This window comes from Macadamia integrifolia, chromosome 2 (genome assembly GCF_013358625.1).
Source record: "Macadamia integrifolia cultivar HAES 741 chromosome 2, SCU_Mint_v3, whole genome shotgun sequence".
Taxonomy (NCBI): Eukaryota; Viridiplantae; Streptophyta; class Magnoliopsida; order Proteales; family Proteaceae; genus Macadamia; species Macadamia integrifolia.
Window position 1 is genome coordinate 2,260,702 of NC_056558.1, and position 21,817 is coordinate 2,282,518.

General features: G+C 37.8%; 3 pseudogenes; all 3 read left to right on the forward strand.

Moving 5' to 3' along the window:
* The first annotated feature begins 10,329 nt into the window (after positions 1 to 10,329).
* On the forward strand, positions 10,330 to 11,456 carry LOC122092269 (annotated as a pseudogene).
* Positions 11,457 to 14,294: 2,838 nt separating this feature from the next.
* Positions 14,295 to 16,919, forward strand: LOC122072076 (annotated as a pseudogene).
* Positions 16,920 to 19,292: 2,373 nt separating this feature from the next.
* LOC122072184 lies at positions 19,293 to 21,817 on the forward strand (annotated as a pseudogene).

Here is a 21,817-nt window from a genome sequence, read left to right on the forward strand (position 1 = left end):
TATTAGGTTTCTACTAGACTTTACTCTACATTCTTTTAAATTCAACTAGACTCAACTCCCACATTTCTTTTGGATTTAATATCATGAGGTATCCTTACATAGAAGATTAACAATAACACCATAGTGAATCTTTCAATCATCATATGAGATTAGCTAATATTGGTTTGAAAACATGCTAGGATTTATATTATTACCTTTATTTTCAAACCAATCCTTATCTAACATTATTTCTGGAAGTATCACTTTCCATTATCAAATTTAAGATCTTTGTGGATGATTCACTATCTTTCTGGGTGTAATTTTTTCTATATTCTAATGTGTAGAGTTCATCTTGCTTCAGTTTCAATTCATTTTGAACATACATTCTTAAGATTTAATCTAAGTTCCACTTTCATTTATATTATGGTAGATCTTAAAGGGTCCAAATTTTTAAGAAAATGAATTTAACATAATCTAAATAATGAATGATTTATTATAGGAAACATAACAGATAGAACTCTTATTAAAGAGAAGTAAATAACACATTTCTACTATAATATTAGGCTTTGAGTTTTAATAACAATAAAATAATCTATTGCATCATTATAATCTATTCTTCGAGATCGAGATAGTAACATGCTAGTAGTTCACTTCACAGGTGTTAGAAGACACCTATAGATAATTTGTAGGGAAAAATTATTTAAAACATCAAAATAATCAAGAAAGATATACATTTAGATACTCACATTCTATCTTGATCTCTAGGCTTTTAAATATATATCAACTCAGTCATTCAGGAATATATACCTTCGGATATTTACATTCCATCTTTGACCGCCATATAATGATCATCATAAGGCCTTAAATTTTTTATTTAAAGTAAATCTAAACGTGTACCTTTGGATACTCCCGTTCAACTTAATTGCATGACCTAATACTTTAATCTAATTGTAATATTTATGGATAAAATTTCATTTATATTTAAGGTTAACAGTTAAATTCGACACAATTGAGAGAAGTGTGTACCTTCAGATACTCCCACTCTTCTCAGTCATGTGAATGTCAATAATGCCTTATAATAAGGTTTTATGATGTCATTTATTTAATGATGTTTGGATGCAGTTATTTTTAGTTCAATCACCTTGAATTTTCATAATTGATCTGTTTTGACGGTAATCGAATCACTAGTTTTTTTAGTTTTATCCCTAAAATTCTAACATCTAACCATTTATGACATCATTAAATTATTAATTTAATTATCCCAAAATTTAATGCAACTAGGGTAGTCAATATGTTATCTTAAAGTTCTCCCATAATAGCAAACATAGGGAAAGACAAAATCAAAATTAGATTCTAAATGAATACAGAATCATAGCAGAAACGGTTATTTAATGATTCTGTTATATAAATAATTTCGTCACTAGAGGTTAAGTTTATGTCCCTAATATGTGTTTTCTTATCACTTAAATTTCCACACATAAATATGTTTGTTTTCATAAACAGAAATGGAAAACATACATTACCATAAAAAGAACACAAATTAATAGAAACCCAAGTTAAAAAAAAAAAATTTAATATGACATAAAGAATAGAAATAGAAAATTGTTCTAGAATAGAAATAGAAATGGAATATTATTCCAGAACAGAAACAGAAAACTGTTTCAAGAAATAGAAACAGAAATAGATATAAATCAAAACAAATAGATTTATAGACTAATTTTTATTTCAATTTATACAAGTTTTTTTTTTTAAATAGAGTGGAATCTTGTTGGAATATTCTGATCAACATCGAAAAAATTGATTGACAACTACAAAATTCTGGTGGGTAATCGGTCGACCCGACGGGTCAAAAATCTGGGTCGACAGGTCGGGTCATGGTTCGACCCACCAGGTTGGGTTCGGGTCGATCCGATTTGGTTCGATCCAAACAGATTTGGTCCAATCAATTTTGGTTCAACAAATTGATTTGGTTTGATTTGGTTCAATATGATTTTATTTTGGATCAAATAAACCCCTTAATGGGTATTGAATTTAATGGGTTACAGTAATGGGTTTAAGTCAATATTGATTTGAATTAAACATTACATGGGCTTAAAAAAGAAATAAAACTCAGCCTATCACTATTTAAATAAAAGAAGAAAAGCTCAATATTTATGTCATTAAAAGAATTTAGAAAATCCAACCAAATATGCATTATGATGGGAAAGTCCTTATCTTAATCTCAACCCAAATCATATGAATAGAACCTTAACCAATTATTACAGCCTCTTTAATGGTTGATTTCAACTTATGATATAGTTAATTTCAACCTCTTTAATGGTGTTCATCTAATAATAAATAATTTAAAATTATTCAAATCAAATAATATTTTTATGGTTAATCTTAATTTTAAAACGATCCATAACCTATTGGCAAACCCAAGCTCTGACACTACTGATGGAATTTATAACATAATAATTTCTAAATCATAATAAGGATCTTGCCAATACACTATGAACCATTTCATTACAAGAGTGGGAAATGACATACCATTCACCATCGATTGTGTGTTGTTTCCAGCGGAGCTTGACGCAGTTATTAATGCCATCCTTGCACGAATGAACACCTTTTTTCTTCTTTCAATGGAGGTAGATTTCTCCCCTTAGTATTTTCTTAATGCACTTCTCTAATGAGTGAGATTAGTACGTTACTATACAAGGGGGACCTAGTCTCCTTTAATAACATAATGTGTATCTTCTATTAAGGTAGGCCAATCAATTAGAGAGCAAGTCTTCCCTATTTGCAACCAAACTAATATGGTGGGTATCCTTAATAGAATCTAAGATACTTTGCAATCAAATCAAATAATGAGTTTCCATAATAGAACCCAATCAATGGTCAATTGGGACAAATAAGGAAAATAAATCCTACACACAACACTAAATCTTGGTGATGATGGCCGCTTGTACTTGCTCAGTTACACAGATTTCAATATTTATAATCTCACAAATGGCGGATTTCCTGCAAACCAAGCTACCATTTACCGCATGACAATTGATCCAGATGGGATCTTTTGATTATATTTCAGTTCATTTGGCAACAATGATTGGTCAATTGAATGGTCATCGTCCATTGATAAGTGTAATCCTAAGGGTATATGTGGCCTAAATGGTTACTGTACTCTACTGGGTAACCAAATTGTTTGCATTTATATTCCTGGGTTTGATTTCATTGATCAAAATCATCAGGATATGGGTTGTAGGAAGAATTCCACTTCAGCAGGAGACTGCCACAACCAAGAGGTTCTTATAAATTATACCATGTATATGTTGGAGAATACCACGTGGAACGAAGATGCTTATGCTGTCCTCAATGCAACTGACCAAGATTGCAAGGAGGCTTGTTTAGGAGACTGCAATTGTGAAGCTGCACTTATTGATCAATATGGAAAGTGTAGAAAGCAAAGGCTTCCAATGAGATATGGTAGAAAAACACTAGATGAATCAACCACAGCTTATGTCAAGGTGGGCAGTGGAAGCATAAACAATATTAAATATGCAACTAAGACGAGGGGCATTCTGATCACCGGTGTTGTGGCCATTGGTTGTGCAGTCATTGTCCTAGTTCTCATAGGTGTTCTTATTTACAGGCATCGTGTTTGGATGTACCAAAAGATTTCAATGCAGGGGAGTATGGAATTAACTGAGGAGATTTTTCTGCAATCTTTTACTTATGAAGAGCTCGAGAAAGTTATAGAAGAATTCAAGTAACATAGCGTAGTTGGTGAATTGTGCTGTGCAAAATCCCTTTCTCATTAGGAGGTCTCAAGTTCGAACCTCTTTGTTGCCATTTTTTTGGATCCAGTCATAGTGGGAATGCATGGCCAATAGCTTCGGCTATTGGTCCTTCTTCTCCATCCATGTTAGCTTTGCAACCTTCTAGAGATGATTCTAGTGATGGTTATGTGGTGCAAGGAGGTGTGGCTACTGGGGGTGAAAAGGAAGGAGTTTCTTCTGTTAATAGAATTCCTTTTCCTTCTTTATTCTCGCCGAATGTAAGGAAGAATAAGGAGGTTTTGAACTCAAGTTCATTGATCAAGTCATGGTGGATGACTAAAAGGTTGCTAATTGTCCTACTGAAGTTGTTAGATGACAAATTAGCAGATGGAAAAATGCCCTTATAGGGCATTTCATAGGGAAGAGACCACCTTTTCATTACACTAAGGAGTTTCTTCTCAAAAAGTGGAAGATTTTAGGCAATGTTGAGATAAATCTACTTGAAAGTGGTGTGTTCATCTTCAGGTTTAACTTGCAAGAAGATAGAGATAAAGTCTTGGAAGGAGGCCCGTGGTATGTTTAGCGTAAGCCTCTTGTCCTTCGCTCTTGGAGCAAAGAGGTATCATTGGGGTAGATATCTATTCTGGTGTGGATTACTTTACCCAATCTTCCCTTTCAATTCTGGTCTCCAAAGGCATTAAGTGCTATTGGGAGTGTTGTTGGACATCCAATTTCTTCAGATGTGAGGACTAAGACATTGGAGAAATTATCTTTTGCAAGGTTATGTGTTGAAGTTACTGCTTCTGAAGAACTACCATCTATTGTAGCTGTTAAGGATGAAGAATGTCATATTTTTAATCAAGAGATTATGTATGATTGGAAGCCTCCTAGATGCAATGTCTGCAATGTTTTTGGCCATTCGATGGAACATTGTGGTGGAGCGCTGATGGTTCAACAAAATCGAAAAACAAAACCTGTTAGAAGAAAGAAGGAAGATGGTGGAGAGCCTACACTATCGGCTGAGAATGGTGGACCTTTTTTGCACAAGAGTAGTGACCTGAGCAAGGAATCCGGCCCTACAATTATCCAGAGTTCAAATTCAAGTTTGAATTTTGAAGAAAGGGGAGTAGATAAGGAAAGATTCATTAATTACAGATTTATGGGTAAAAAGATTCCAATCAGAGAGGAATCAATTACCCATGTTAATGCTTTCTCTCTCCTTGAAGGGCTGACCGAAGAGGTGCCAACTTCAATTTCAAAAGAGTCCATGGTTGAGGATGAGGAGGACGAGATTTATGAGGAAGAAGTTTTGGAAGGTCAGTATACTGCTGGGGTGGATTCGTGTTTCAATTTTGTTTACTCAAATGTGTTGGCAATTGAGGAGGAGAATATTTTGGTCTGCAATAAGGATATCTCGCTAGCTAATAGGGAGGAGGATTTGGAGGAAGGTGAGTTGGCAATTATTCCATATATTAATGGCGTGAATAATGGGGTATTGATGGGGAGATTTTCAAATGTAGAGGGATTTTTTCATCAAGATACGTTGGCTCCCTCTTTGGAGGAAAATAAGGAGTTTGATGGAAAAAAATTAGGGGAGGAAGTGCAGGATTTGAATTTTATTTATTATAATGAACCGATTAGGATTGAAGGCCAATCAATCCCTACTTTTTTCTCCTAATTTGGAGGACAAAGTTAGTAAGAAATCAAATTACAATGGAGAAGTGTCTGAGGTAGTGGAACGCACCAAGGGATGAGATATTATCTCCAATTTGAACCTTATCCAGGATTCTCTTGACATTAAAGGCCGGATGGATGATGAGGTGGTAAAGTCAACAAACTTTATTAAGCAAAAGGGGATGACTCAGCCAAAGAAATCTCTTATAGTAATCATTTGACTACAGTTTTGCCTGCCTCAAAAAATCTGGTGGAGAATATTCCTAAAAGAGACAATGTTGACGCCGCAGATGGAGAGGATAATGGTAGATTGATTGAAGATTTGACTCTCAAATATCTAGTAGATGCGACTTATTTCAAGGGAGTTGAGAATCTTGCATAGTGAGGAGGTGATAGACCAAGTTGAGTTAAACCATAGTGTAGAGGTGACCGATCAAGCTGATAATATAGACGGTATACATTTGGATTTTTCAGAGAAGCATTAGAGTCGAATGAAGACATGGCGTTGCAGTCTTTAGAAACCTGACCCATTCAGTACTGAGAAGCTTTCTACGAAAGAGTCATCACATGAAAAGTGCCATGTACTTTCTTCGCTCCCATGATTGGACTTCTTAACTTTTTTATAGCATCTTTTCCTAATTGTTAAAGCTTTTACTTTTACATGAATTGTGTTACAGGATTTGTCCTGTTTGATTTAGGGACCTCTCAACCTTTCTTTTGGTCTGCCCAAAGAAGATTGTAAGGGTTGCCTTAATTTTTATTTTTATATTTTTCTTTTTCCTTAATACATACAAGTTGCCTATCAGGAAAAAAAAAGATTCAAGGAAGAGTTGCGGAAGGGCGCATTTGGCAGTGTTCAAAGGCACCTTGAAAGACCATAGCGTTGTAGCCGTAAAGAGATTGAGGATGTGGTGAATGAAGGAGAAAGAGAGTTTAGGATGAGAGGAGTGTGATAGGGAGAACTCTATCACAAATACCTAATCCGGTTGCTGGGTTACTGCCATGATGGTCCAAACAGGCTTCTGGTATATGAGTACATGAGTAAAGGATCACTTGCAGACTTTCTCTTGGGGCTTGAAAGGCACCCACGTTTGGATGAAACAGTGAGAATTTTGGTGTGCATAGCTACAGGAATCCTCTATTTGCATGAAGAGTGTGAGACCCAAATCATCCACTGTGACATAAAAGCTCAAAACATACTCATGGACAAGGATCTGTGTCCAAAGATTGCAGACTTTGGGTTGCCAAAACTGCTGAAGCCAGATCAATCCAAGACATTCACTCGTGCTAGAGGAACAAGAGGGTATGTTGCACCTGAGTGGCACCGGAACTTGCCATTACAGTGAAGGTGGATGTGTACAGTTTCGGTGTCGTCCTGTTAGCATTAATCTGTGGCCGAAAGAACCTGGATACAAACGCTCCTGAAAGTTTAGTGGATGAGCCATCCCTCCGTCCTCCCACGAAGAAGGTGGTAATGATGTTGGAAGGGACTGTAGACATACCAGTTCTTCCAAGTCCCAATCATGGTTCTGAAACTCTCATCGGATCGGCGAATATGGGTTGGATCGGACCAGTATCAGCCTTTATCTATCTCCGATCTTGACTGTATCATTGATTATGATCCAAGAATTGGAATTTTTTCTCTTTTTTATTTTATATTGAAATATCAATATTTCTGATGTTTAGGCTATGCTGCAATAGTAATAATTATTTCTAGACATGAATAAATGATACTCATGAGGATGATACAAAATCTGCTTCTCTCTCACTTAAAAGACGTGTGTGTCTTCTTTGGCAACTCTTTAAGTGACTAATATGTAAGGTGGGATAGTTTTTGTTGAGTCGTTATTGAGAGGGGGTCGTGGAAGAAGTGGGTTCGACTCCCATAGCCTTGATGTGGCGAAAAAACTCTAATTTTTAAAACCATGTTCATCCGTCTTAGGTAACAAGAACTTTGAATCAGTCCAGTCCCGAATCTTGATCGATCTAATGTCAAACCAATGATAAAATCTAAACGTAAAAAAAGTTAAAAAATCGATTTTTTATTTTAAAATAAGAATAAATCCATTCGTTCCAATTCGATCCTATACCAATCCAAATCGATAACGGTTGAGACCAAAGAAAAGACTCTCTCTAATAGATTATCATTACCGAAGAATTTAATTCTCAAAATAGCTGACCAAAGACCTCATGAATTATTAAGGTTGTGTTTGATATGTATTCCAAAAACATAGAATACATTCTCAACTAAGAACGGGAACAATGTTCAGATTCATGTTTAGGTAAAACACATTTATTTATTTATTTATTTTAATTATAGAAGACTTGAACATTTCATCGAACACCTCATGAACAGGAGTATATCAGTCGATTATTTCTATATTTATAGGAACCCTCAAAAGTAGTTACATAAGATAAATATCACCTACAAAGGACAAAATTGAAAAAGAGAAATAGATTATAGAATTTTGGTTTTGAAGTTCTAAGATTCGATGAGAATAAACAGAGAGCCCTGAAACATAAAATAGACGATTTCTTATTCCCAGTTGAGCTTGAAGACACATTGCTAGGGTGCAAGTCTCCCTGTCTCCATTCTCAAGGCCAAGTGAGCCCTTCTTTCCATCATTTAAGAGGGAAGATGATTGACCCACAAATTTCCCTCATCAGCCCAAGATGAGTGTCCCAGCTGCATCTCCTTAAGGAATCCGCTTGTCATTGCTTCGGCTTTCCTGTCTTCAAAAGTACATCTTCACCATTGAGACGATTGCTTGTGAGTTTCCCTTTCTAATTTCTTTAGAGCAACGGTCATCGTTGCAAAAGACATAAGGAGTCAGGAGAATGTGGAATGCGTCTCTTTCCTATTCCAGAAGGAGATTCATTCTTGATCCCATTCTAGGAATTTAGAATGAGAATATGTGTCAAACACATATCTGTCTTATTATGGGTAGAATTCATCCCCAAAACCAAAATGATATCAAAATGGATCACTCATATCGGACAGAAATACCATTGTTTTCTTTAAAAAATATTTTTTATTTTACTTTTCTATCCTTGATTCATACCATTCAATCAACATGATACCAGTAAAGTATCAAGATTGAAGACTTACCAAACCGATGATCAGATATCAATACTAAGAACCATGAGTACACACTCCACGCCACACACATCAAAAAATAAAATAAAGTTAGAGCTCATTAGTTAGCTTTCGATAGACTTGAGGGAAATCAAAAACATGATATATAAGATATAATTCTACCAAAAAAAAAAAAAGAAATAAGACAAAATCCATTGAATTAAGACACAAGCATTCAGCATAATCTGCTAAGTTTGCCTTCCAAGTAGAAAGTCTCTTCAAAATTCTATCTTTAATATTAATAAGATTTAAGACCTGCAGCTTTCCAGCGGGGATAAAAGAGATTAGTACCATATATATAAATAATTAATTTAAAAATTACCATTTCAGCATCAAGGATCATAAATGTTCCACCCATATAATAATAATAATATCTCTATTGTTCTCCAACCCCAATGAGCATCATCTGAATCAATCTTTCGACCGTGGATGTGAACAAACTTAGTCGTTCCATGATAAATGTTTTAGGTAAGATCCCATGATAGTCCATAGACCAAAGAAAAAAAACCAATTAAGATGGAAAATTATTGATCGATCAACATCATTTTTCTAAGTCCTCAGAAGTCCACCAAACATCTTCAACGTACCCCCAGCGCAACTCTCTGGCCCTCTTTCTTTGGCAACATCTTCATTTCACACCACGAATGGAAAATGGTGGTTGCCCCTGATGAAGTAAACGATAAAAAAAGTTTCAGCTCTGGAAGGGTTTGTTTTCACATGAATCGGTAAGTATTGATTTCGATTCAAATCGGTCTACCCGATAAGATTCCGATTCTTCAAACCCCGGTCACATGGTAGATAGTGAATGATAGGGACGAATGAAGGAAATTAGAGATTAATTAAGAGGGTCCACACGTAACGAATGACAGGGACACCACCTCCGAAGGTGGACAAGTTTACTTTGACTTCTTTTTATAGACTTGAAAGCCAATAAATTAAGTTTTGGTCTCCATTTTATTTTACTTTTTACTCCTTGGAAAGCACAAACAGAACACAGAAATCAATACGAATTCACTACCCATGGCTGCTGCTATCTTCCTGCTTCTTCTGTTCTCTACAATTGAAACAGCAGTAGCTCAACATGGATCAGCCAACATAAGCTTGGGCTCATCTCTTTCCCCAATCACCAATCCATCATGGCTCTCAACTTCTGGCAATTTTTCCTTTGGATTTTACCCACAAGGTAATGATTTTCTTGTTGGAATCTGGATTGCTACAATCTCTGGAAATACAGTCGTTTGGACAGCTAACAGAGATGATCCACCTCTGTCTACAGATGTTAAGTTACTCTTTACTTTTGATGGTAAACTAATCTTGCAACTCAAAAACGGTACACAGAAACCCGTTGTCGATATTCCCCAATCCGCTTCCTCTGCTTCCATGGTCGACTCGGGGAATTTTGTTCTCTTTGATTCACATTTGAAAATCATGTGGCAGAGCTTCGATTTTCCAACTGATACCCTCTTACAAGGTCAGCAGCTGAGTACAGTGCAGGAATGCAGATCTTATTGGAGATCATCTACGGATGAGGCAACAACGTAACACTAAATCTTGGTGATGATGGTCACCTGTTATTGCTTAATTACACAGGTTCGATTATATATACTCTCACAACCGGCGGTTTTTGCAAACCAATCAACCATTTATCGAGTTTGTTTGGCAACAGTGATTGGTCAATTGAATGGTCATCATCCACTGATAAGTGTGATCCTAAGGGTATATGTGGCCTAAATAGTACTGTACTCTCGTGGGTAACCAATCTGTCTGCAATTGTCTTCCTAGGATATGGGTTGCAAGAAGAATTCCACTAAAGCAGGAGACTGTGAAAACCAAGAGGTTCTTATAAATTATACCATGTATATGTTGGAGAATACTACATGGTCCGACGATGTGTATGCCATCCTCGATGCAACCAACAAAGATTGCGAGGAGGCTTGTTTAAGAGACTGCAACTGTGAAGCTGCACTTATCGATCAATCTGGAAAGTGTAGAAAGCAAAGGGTTCCAATGAGATATGGCAGAAAAAAACTAGATGACTCGACCACAGCTTTTGTCAAGGTGACCATTGGAAGCACAAACAATATTAAATATGCAACTAACGGAAGGAGGGGCAATATGATCACTGGTGTTTTGCTCATTAATTGTGCAATTATTGTCTTGCTATTCACAGGCATTCTTATTTACAGGCATCGATTAAAGGATGTGGTGAATGAAGGAGAAAGAGAGTTTAGGAATGAGAAAAAACTCATCATAAAAACCTTGTCAGATTGCTTGGTTACTGCCATGATGGCATGAACAGGCTTCTGGTATACGAGTACATGAGTAACGGATCACTTGCAGAGTGTGAAACCCAAATCATCCACTGTGACATAAAACCTCAAAACATACTCTTGGACAAGGATCTGTGTCCGAAGATTGCAGACTTTCTCTTGGGGCTTCAAATACGGCACCCAAATTTGGATGAAAAAGTGAGAATTTTGGTTTGCATAGCTACAGGAATCCGCTATTTGCATGAAGAGTGTGAAACCCAAATCATCCACTGTGACATAAAACCTCAAAACATACTCTTGGACAAGGATCTGTGTCCGAAGATTGCAGACTTTGGGTTGTCAAAACTGCTGAAGCCAGATCAATCCAAGACATTCACCCGGTATGTTGCACCTGAGTGGCACAAAAACTTGCCCATTACAGTGAAGGTGGATGTGTACAGTTTCGGTGTTGTCCTGTTAGAGATAATCTGTGGCCGAAAGAACCTGGATATAAACGCCCCTGAAGATGAAATTATTCTTGTGAATTGGGTCTATGATTGTTTCAAGAGAGGAGAGCTGGGCTTGCTGAATGCTGACGAAGACCTAGACAAGCTTACACACATAAACTCACATTTAACTATAATGCAGGATGAGGATTCCTAAAAGACTTGTGTGTCTCTCCTATACAAAATGATGAAATATATATAGTTTCTTCACTGTCAGAAGAATAGATGGTTAATTCATGTAGAATTTATATATATGGTCATGAGACTGATTCAGGAGGGAGCAATGCATGGCAGATTCGAGATCTCAACATTAGTCAACAGATCCTTACAATTCAAAATCCCATAATAACATTAAAGGGCAGCGACTAGCACAATTGCAGGAAGAGTGAGAGGATTAGGGCATTAACATCGGAATTGGCAGAAAGGATAAACATATATAGGAGCGGGGAACAGGGGAGAGACTTGCATGGATTTACGGATTGCAAAGTTGCAGGGAAGAGAGAAGGCAAACATGGGCAAGCAGAAGAGGGCGGAGAGAGAGAGAGAGAGAGAGAGAGAGAGAGAGAGAGGGTGGAGAGTTTGCAGCGGTGGACTGGAATACGGAGAGAGCCAACGGTGATCTTCGGGGATAGGTACCGGAGGATGGAGAAGGCGATGGAGGCGTACCTGTTATCTGCTTCGCGAGAGGGAGAGAGGCTGAGATGTCGGGTTTGCTTTCGTCTTCCCAATTTAGTTATTTCGGAACAGATTTCTGTGTGTTTTTTTGCTAGACAGTTATTTCGGAACGGAAAGAAATAAGGTTGTTTTGGATCATTTTACCCTTATATCCGGTGGTTCAGGATCTAGTGGATTGGTTTTGGAGAATGGTTTGATCTGATATCAATTCATTTCAGACGATCCTGATCGTTTCGATTCAATTCAATTTTTAAAACCATGTTCGTCAGTCTTAGGTAAAATCTAATCAAGAACCTTAAAACAGTCCAAGTATTAAATTTGGATTGAATCATCTTGGATCAAAACAGTTTCATTAAAATCAATTCCAAATCTTGTGATCGATCTATTATCAATCCAATGGTAAAATCTAATGGTAAAAAAGTTCAAAAAAACAATATTTTTTCTTTTAAAATGAGAATAAATCTATCCATTCCAATTCGATCCTACACCAATCCAAATCGACAACGGTTGAGACCAAAGAAAAGACTGATATCTCCAATAGATTATCATTATCAAAGAACTGATGGATTATTATAGCTGTGTTTGATATGCATTTCAATTCTAAAAACATAGAAAGAATGGGAACAATGTTTGGATTCATGTTTGGGTAAAACACAAGGCTGCGAGAGAGGAGATGATTGACCCAGAAATTTCCGTTACACCTCATCAGCACGAGATGATTGTCCCCGGCTCCTGCATCTCCTTAAGGAATCCGTTTGCCATTGCTTTGGCTTTCCCATCTTCAAAAGTACATCTTCACCATTAAGACGATTGCTCGTGAGTTTCTCTTTCTAATCTCTTTAGGGCAACGGTCATCTTTACAGAAGAGCATATAGGAGTCGAGAGTTGGGAGTCGAAACGAATGACAATCCAAAATGAGAATGTGGAATGCGTTTCTTTCCTATTCGAAACTAGATTCGTTCTTGATCCCATTGGAGGGATTTATAATGATAATATGTATCAAACACATTTCTGTCATTCTGTGATTCCAGAACGTATTCTATGCCCATAATGCATTTTGAGAATACATAACAAATGGAGCCTAAGTAATTTGTATCTTAACAATAAGATCTTTATTATAGGTAGAGGCTGAGGCCAAACCCCATCCATCCCCAAAATCAAAATGTGTCGAAATGGATTAGTATGAGATCACCTATATCCAAAAGAAATACCCTTATTTTTTTTTTAAATGTTTTTATTTTTCTACTTCTGATTCGTACTGTTCAACCGACATGTTACTGATTAGATATCAAGATCTAAGACTTTCCAAACCAATGATCCAATATCAATACTTAGAACCATGTGTACAATAGTATTTCAGGAAATAAGGTTCATTTTCCTCTTATCACCTCCATCCCACACCAAAAATAATAATAATAATAATAATAATAAAATTAGAGTTCATTGAGTTTAGCTTTCGATAGATTTGAGGGAAAACAAAAACATAGCATATAAGATATGAGGGGATAAACGACAAAATCAATTGAATTAAGGCACAACACAAGCGTTCAGCATAATCGTTAAGTTTGCCTTCCAAGTAGAAAGTCTCTTCAAAATTCTATCAATAATATTATTAAGATTTAAGACCTGCAGCTTTCCAGCGAGGATAAAAGAGATTAATACCATATATATAAATAATTAATTTAAAAATTGCCATTTCAGCATCAAGGGTCATAAATTGATAATATCTCTACTGTTCTCCAACCTCAAATCCCAATGGACATCATCTGGACGAATCTTTTGACCATGGGTGTGGAAAAACTTGGTCCATCCATGATAGATTTTTTAGGTAAAATCCCATGATAGTCCACGGACCAAAGAAAAAAAACAAATAAGATGGAAAATTATTGATTGATGAATGTCATTTTTCTAGGGTTTCTAAGTCCACTAAACATGTTCAACGTACCCCCAACGCAACTGTCTGCCCCTCTTCTTTGGCAACATCTTTAGCTCACACCACGAATGGAAAATGGTGTTAACTGGTTACCCTGATGAAGTAAACGATAAAAAAGTTTCAGCTCACACCACGAATGGAAAATGATTCCGATTCTTCAAACCCTGGTCACACGGTAGATAGTGAAGTATGTAAGGATCCAAAGGACAGAAAGGTTTAAGGGAAGGAAATTAGAGATTAATTAAGAGGGTCCACACGTGAGTGACGCGTATGATCGGGACACCATCTCCGAAGGTTGACATGTTTACTTTGACTTCTTATCATAGACTTGAAAGCCAATAAAATAAGTTCTCGTCTCCACTTTACTTTACAGCACACAGAAATCAATCCATGGCTGCTGCTGCTGCTGCTGCTGCTGCTACTATTATCTTTCTGCTTCTTCTGTTCTCTACAATTCATACAGCAATAGCTCAACATGGATCAGCCAACATAAGCTTGGGCTCATCTCTCTCCCCAATCACCAATCCATCATGGCTCTCAACTTCTGGCAATTTTGCCTTTGGATTTTATCCACAAGGTAATAATTTTCTTGTTGGAATCTGGATTGCTACAATCTCTGGAAATACAGTCGTTTGGACAGCTAACAGAGATGATCCACCTCTGTCTACAGATGTTAAGTTACTCTTTACTTTTGATGGTAAACTAATCTTGCAACTCAAAAACGGTACACAGAAACCCGTTGTCGATATTCCCCAATCCGCTTCCTCTGCTTCCATGGTCGACTCGGGGAATTTTGTTCTCTTTGATTCACAGTTGAAAATCATGTGGCAGAGCTTCGATTTTCCAACTGATACCCTCTTACAAGGTCAGCAGCTGGTGGCAGGGAAAATTCTATATTCGAGCGTATCAGAAACTGATCACTCCACAGGAAAGTTTCAGCTGATGATGCAAGGTGATGGCAACCTTGTGCAGTACCCAGTGCTAGGGAAACTAACCCTAACGCCTGCAGATGCTTATTGGGATTCAACTACGTATGATGCTGGAGAAAACGTAACACTAAATCTTGGTGATGATGGCCACTTGTACTTGCTTAATAGCACAGGTTCAATATATATAATCTGATAACCGGCGGATTTCTTGCAAACCAATCAACCATTTATCGCATGACAATTGATGCAGATGGGATCTTTCGATTATATTTCAGTTTGTTTGGCAACAGTGATTGGTCAATTGAATGGTCATCATCCACTGATAAGTGTGATCCTAAGGGTATATGTGGCCTAAATAGTTACTGTACTCTCGTGGGTAACCAACCTGTCTGCAATTGTCTTCCTGGGTTTGATTTCATTGATCAAAATCATCAGGATATGGGTTGCAAGAAGAATTCCACTTCAGCAGGAGACTGTGAAAACCAAGAGATTCTTATAAATTATACCATGTATATGTTAAAGAATACTACATGGTCCGACGATGTGTATGCCATCCTCGATGCAACCAACAAAGATTGCGAGGAGGCTTGTTTAAGAGACTGCAACTGTGAAGCTGCACTTATTGATCAATCTGGAAAGTGTAGAAAGCAAAGGCTTCCAATGAGATATGGCAGAACAAAACTAGATGACTCGACCACAGCTTTTGTCAAGGTGACCATTGGAAGCACAAACAATATTAAATATGCAACTAAGACAAGCAGGGGCATTCTGATCACCAGTGTTGTGCTCATTGGTTTTGCAATCATTGTCCTAGTTCTCACAGGCATTCTTATTTACAGGCATCGTGTTTGGACATATAGGAAGATTTCAAAGGAGGAAGGTATGGGATTAACTGAGGAGATTTTTCTGCGATCATTTTCTTATGATGAGCTTGAGAAAGTTACAAAAGGATTCAAGGAAGAGTTGGGCAAGGGTGCATTTGGCACAGTATTTAAAGGCACCTTGAACGACCATAGGGTTGTAGCGGTTAAGAGATTAGAGAACGTGGTAAATGAAGGAGAAAGGGAGTTCAGGAATGAGATGAGAGTGATAGGGAGGACTCATCACAAATACCTAATCCGGTTGCTGGGTTACTGCCATGATGGTACGAACAGGCTTCTGATATATGAGTACATGAGTAATGGATCACTTGCAGACTTTCTCTTTAGGCCTGAAGGGCACCCAAGTTGGGATGAAAAAGTGAGAATTTCATTGGGCATAGCTAGAGGAATCCTTTATCTGCATGAAGAGTGTGAAACCCAAATAATCCACTGTGACATAAAAGCTCAAAACATACTCATGGACAAGGATCTGTGTCCAAAGATTGCAGACTTCGGGCTGTCAAAACTGCTGAAGCCAGATCAAACCAAGACCTTCACCGTTGTCAGAGGTACTAGAGGGTATGTTGCACCTGAGTGGCACCGTAACATGCCCATAACAGCAAAGGTGGATGTGTACAGCTTTGGGGTTGTCCTGTTAGAGATAATCTGTTGCAGAAAGAACCTGGATACACATGCTCCCGACGAAGAAATTGTTCTTGTGAATTGGGTATATGATTGTTTTGAGAGAAGGGAGCTGAGCCCTTTGAATTCTGATGAAGACCTGGACAAGGAAGCATTTGAGAGGATTGTTAAGGTTGGACTTTGGTGCATACAGGATGAGCCATCACTCCGTCCTTCAATGCAGAAGGTGGTCTTGATGTTGGAAGGGACTGTAGACGTAACAGATCCTCCAAGTCCCACTTCTTTTCTTAGTGCCATTTTAGCATCGTCAGAGTAGGGCGATCAAGCCTTGTCATCGATTATGATCCAAGTATTGCAATGTTAGTATTCTTCTTCTAATTTTTTTTTATTGCGTTTGTGGGCGAATACAGGGGTTTTGATTGATTGATTGATTGATTGATCAAATTTCATTTTGTTTCTAATGCTTAGGTGATGCTGCAATAGTAATACCATGAGGATGATACAAAATCTGCCCCCCCCCCCTCTTCTCTCGCTTACACATGCACGCACACACATTCAACTATAATGCAGGATGAGGATTCCCAAAAGACTTCTGTGTCTGCTTTCTTTCCAAAATGATGAATATGTATAGTTTCATGGCTGTCAGAAGAATGAATGGTTAATTCATGGAGAATTTATATATATGGCTGTATTTCCTTATGCATGCACTTTAGGAACTAACAAAGTATCAGTTCTGAATACATCTATATGCCCGTGCACATGAACCACATGTGTAAACGAACAAAGTTGACCACTCATAATAGACTACTGATCAATAAACCTTTTTGTATATTATCATTCCTGATTTTAGAAGGTCAGTGAGCACAAATTTCATTGTCATCACACGCAGAGGCAGAGAGAGAGAGAGAGAGATAGGGCCATGAGGCCTCTCAAAATTTTACCCTTCTATTCCTACCTGGTATGTTGATCGACCCCATCCCATAATCCCTAATGCGAACGAGGCAATAAGGGCAATGGTCTGGCTGGATATGCCAAAACCTTACAGAACCTACCAATTGCGATTTTCTAGTTTCAGTGTTCTTCTTTATCCAGGGATACATCTTCTGTGATATCATTAGTACCCATCTTTCTCACTTTTTGGCCCTTCCCTATGCTTCTAAATGCCTTCAAGTTACACAAGATCACCCCTCACTAGTGCAGTCCTTGGTATTCAGTTCACATGACAGAACCATCTAATTTTCCATCAGCTTGTCACATGTTGGTGCCTTACAGGAAAGAAGAAAATCTTGGATTTCTTGATTTACTCATCTCATGAAGAATATTTTCTTGATTACATGTCTCATGAAGAGTAATAGTAAGACAAAGCAACTTCCATGAAACATGGATTGAACGCAAATACAAATGCCTTACATTGAATCATCTCAAAGCCACAAAACCCCAAATATACTTCTTTAACTACACAAAACATAAACACTATCCAAGTGTTCAGACAAGCAGCAATATGAGAAACCATCAGTTCATGTCAGAAAAGGCAACATTTTGGAAATTCAAGAAATGAAGTATAAGTAAGCATCGATCTACAACTTGTAAATAAGAAGGAACAATGGGTAAGCTTTTAAATTACAATAATGAATCAAATAGGAAGAAAATTCTCTCCCCGAAGAGGGTTTAGTATTTCGGCATTTAAACCGATTAATTTTAAACCGTCCCTGAAGCCTTTTCCAGAAATCAGCATTTAAACCGATTAATTTTGTCGATTTTCCTTGATGAAGAGAAAAATGAACCTTTAGTTCACATAATTAGAGTCATGGCGGAGACCCCAATTCCGAAATTTCTTGATTAATGGAACCTGCAAATCATGTATGTGTTAGCATCAGTCATTATTATTTATTGTCATTTTTCGTTAAGATAATGAAAATAATCGGTCGTCCTACTCTTTGAATTGCACAAAAGGCAGTGTCCCACCTGTGATGTCTCGTTTCGATTTAATTTACCCTCGAAATTCCATTTATCTGGGTGTTGTTTGATCCATATCGGTTTCAATACTAGAGTTTTAAAAATCAATGAATCAAATTGAGAATCGGCAGGTGAATCGAATCTGACCTATTACATTGGTTCAGTCCAATTACTGTCTGGTTACAGATTTTGATCGATTCAAAACGGGGATTGGCCCTAACCTATTCGGATGTCATTCCAAGTTCTGAAACCCTCTGGTCAATACACATACGTTATTTTTTTCTTCTTGGTAGAATGGTCAATACGATACACATTGGTCATATCGAGCCGAACGGTTTTGCCTTCAATTTAATTTAATTAAAAAAAAAAAAAAAAAAAAAAAAAGGAGCCCAGGTTAGCTTTAATAAGAATCATTAGATTCAATACAAATATTTAATTCCATGATGGTTTATAGACCAAAGAATTTTGTTTGGGAACATAGACCAAAGATGAAAACCAAAGAAGTGGGAAATAATTGATCTTCTCACTAAATAATATTGAGAGGTTTGTCGGGTGGTGTGAGATTGGATTCAGTGAGAGACAGAAAGAGCATCATTTTTTTTTTTTTTTTATGGGGGATAAATGAGAGCATAGATATTTGACATCATGGGTAAACTATATAAAATATGGGCAAGATATCGCAACCTAATCATGTACCTCTACACTAGCATAAGGGTCAATGAAAATGCATACATTGGCATCTATAAGGATGAAGTTTTGTGATTTTATAGGTGGTGGGACGAAAATTTCACACTTTTCAATGTCTAGGCTCAGGGTAAATAAACGAGGAGACCTTCAGCTGTGTCCAGAATCGGTAAGTAGTAGTTTCAATTCGAATTAGAATTGGTTGACCAGATCAGATTCCAATGCTTCAATCCCTGATCACATACTCACATGTAGCGTATGATCGGGACAACTTGGTAGGTCTGACCACTTTACTTTGACTCATTTCCATAGACTTGCAGCCAATAATAGTGTTGTCCATTTCCCTTCTGTAATTTGCATTTTTTTCCCCCTTCGGCGCTGACAACTGAATTTCATTGTTAAAAGACCACATGGAGAACACACATAAAAAGACAAATCATACGACTATACTTCCCATGGCTGCTGCTATCCTTATGCTTCTTCTGTTCTCTACATTTCATACAGCAATAGCTCAACAAGGATCAGCCAACATAAGCTTGGGCTTATCTCTCTCCCCCATCACCAATTCATCATGGCTATCAAGTTCTGGCAAATTTGCCTTTGGATTTTACCCACAAGGTAATGGTTTCCTTGTGGGAATCTGGATTGCTAAAATCCCTGAAAAGACACTAGTTTGGACAGCTAACAGAGATGATCCACCTCTGTCTAGAGATGTTAAGTTACTCTTGACTGCTGATAGTAGACTCATCTTGCAACTAGAAGACGGTCAAGAGAAATCCATTGCTGCAACTTCCCAATCAGCTTCCTCTGCTTCCATGCTCGACTCAGGCAATTTTTTTCTTTATAATTCATGCTCGATTATCATGTGGCAGAGCTTCGAGTTTCCAACTGATACGCTCTTACAAGGTCAGCAGTTGGTGGCAGGGAAATCTCTATATTCCAGTGTATCACAAACTAACCACTCCAAAGGAAAGTTTAAGCTCATCATGCAGCGGGATGGCAATCTTGTGCAGTATGCAGTGCCAGTGGAAGCTCCTCCTTTAATGCCTGCTGATGCTTATTGGAGTTCAGGTACGTCTACTGCAGGAGACAACGTGATGCTGAATCTCCGTGATGATGGCCACTTGAACTTGCTCAATAACACAGGTTTCAATATATATAATCTCACAAATGGCGGATTTGCTACAAACCAATCAATCATATATCGCATGACAATCGATGTGGATGAGATCTTTCGATCATATTCCAGTTTCATTGGAAACAGTGATTGGTCAATTGAATGGTCATCATCTGCTGATAAGTGTGACCCTAAGGGTTTATGTGGCCAAAATAGTTACTGTACTCTCATGGATCTACAACCTCTCTGCCAGTGTCTTCCTGGGTTTGATTTCATTAATCAAGATCAGCAGAATATGGGTTGTAAGAAGAATTCCACTCCAGCAGGCTGCCAAAACCAAGATGTTCTTACAAATTATACCATGCATATCTTGGAGAATACCAGATGGGGCGACAACCCATATGCCATCCTTAATGCAGCCAACCAAGATTGCAAGGAGGCTTGTTTAAGAGACTGCAACTGTGAAGCTGCACTTTTTCAAGATGGAAAGTGTACAAAGCAAAGGTTTCCAGTGAGATATGGCAGAAGAAAACTAGATGACTCGACGGCAGCTTTTGCCAAGGTGGGCATTGGAAGCACAATCGATGTTAAATATGAAACTAGGACAAGGAGGGGCATTCTGATCACCAGTGTTTTGCTTGTTGGTTGCGCAATCATTGTCCTAGTGATCACAGGCATTCTTATCTACAGACATCGTGGTTGGACATACAGGAAGATTTCAAAGGAGGGGATTATGGGATTAACTGAGGAGGATTTTCTACAGTCTTTTTCTTATGACGAGCTCGAGAAAGTTACAGAAGGATTCAAGGAAGAGTTGGGCAAGGGCGCATTTGGCACAGTATTTAAAGGCACCTTAAATGACCATAGGGTTGTAGCCGTCAAGAGATTAGAGAATGTGGTGAATTAAGGAGAAAGGGACTATAGAAATGAGATGAGAGTGATAGGGAAAACTCATCACAAAAACCTAGTCAGATTGCTTGGTTACTGCCATGATGGTACGAACAGACTTCTAGTATATGAATACATGAGTAATGGATCACTAGCAGACTTTCTCTTCAGGCTTGAAGAACACCCAAGTTGGGATGAAAGAGTGAGAATTTCACTGGGCATAGCCAGAGGAATCCTCTATCTGCATGAAGAGTGTGAAACCCAAATCATCCACTGTGACATAAAAGCTCAAAACATACTCATGGACAAGGATGTGTCCAAAGATCGCAGACTTTGGGCAGGCAAAACTGCTGAAGCCAGACCAAACCAAGACCTACACCGGTGTCAGAGGTACAAGAGGGTATGTTGCACCTGAGTGGCACCGGAACTTGCCCATTACAGTGAAGGCGGATGTGTACAGTTATGGGGTTGTCCTGTTAGAGATAATCTGCTGCAGAAAGAACTTAGATACACACTGTCCTGATGATGAAATTGCTCTTGTGAATTGGGTCTATGATTGCTATGAGAGAAGGGAGCTGACCCTGCTGAATGCTGATGCAGACCTGGACAATAAAATATTTGAGAGGATTGTTAAGGTTGGACTTTGGTGTATACAGGATGAGCCATCACTCCGTCCTCCAATGAAGAAGGTGGTCTTGATGTTGGAAGGGACTGTAGACATACCAGTTCCTCCAAGTCCCTCTTCTTTTCTTAGTACCATTTAGCCTTGGCAGAGTAGGGATATCAAACCTTGTTCATTGATTATGATCCAAGTATTGCAATGTTTATATTCAG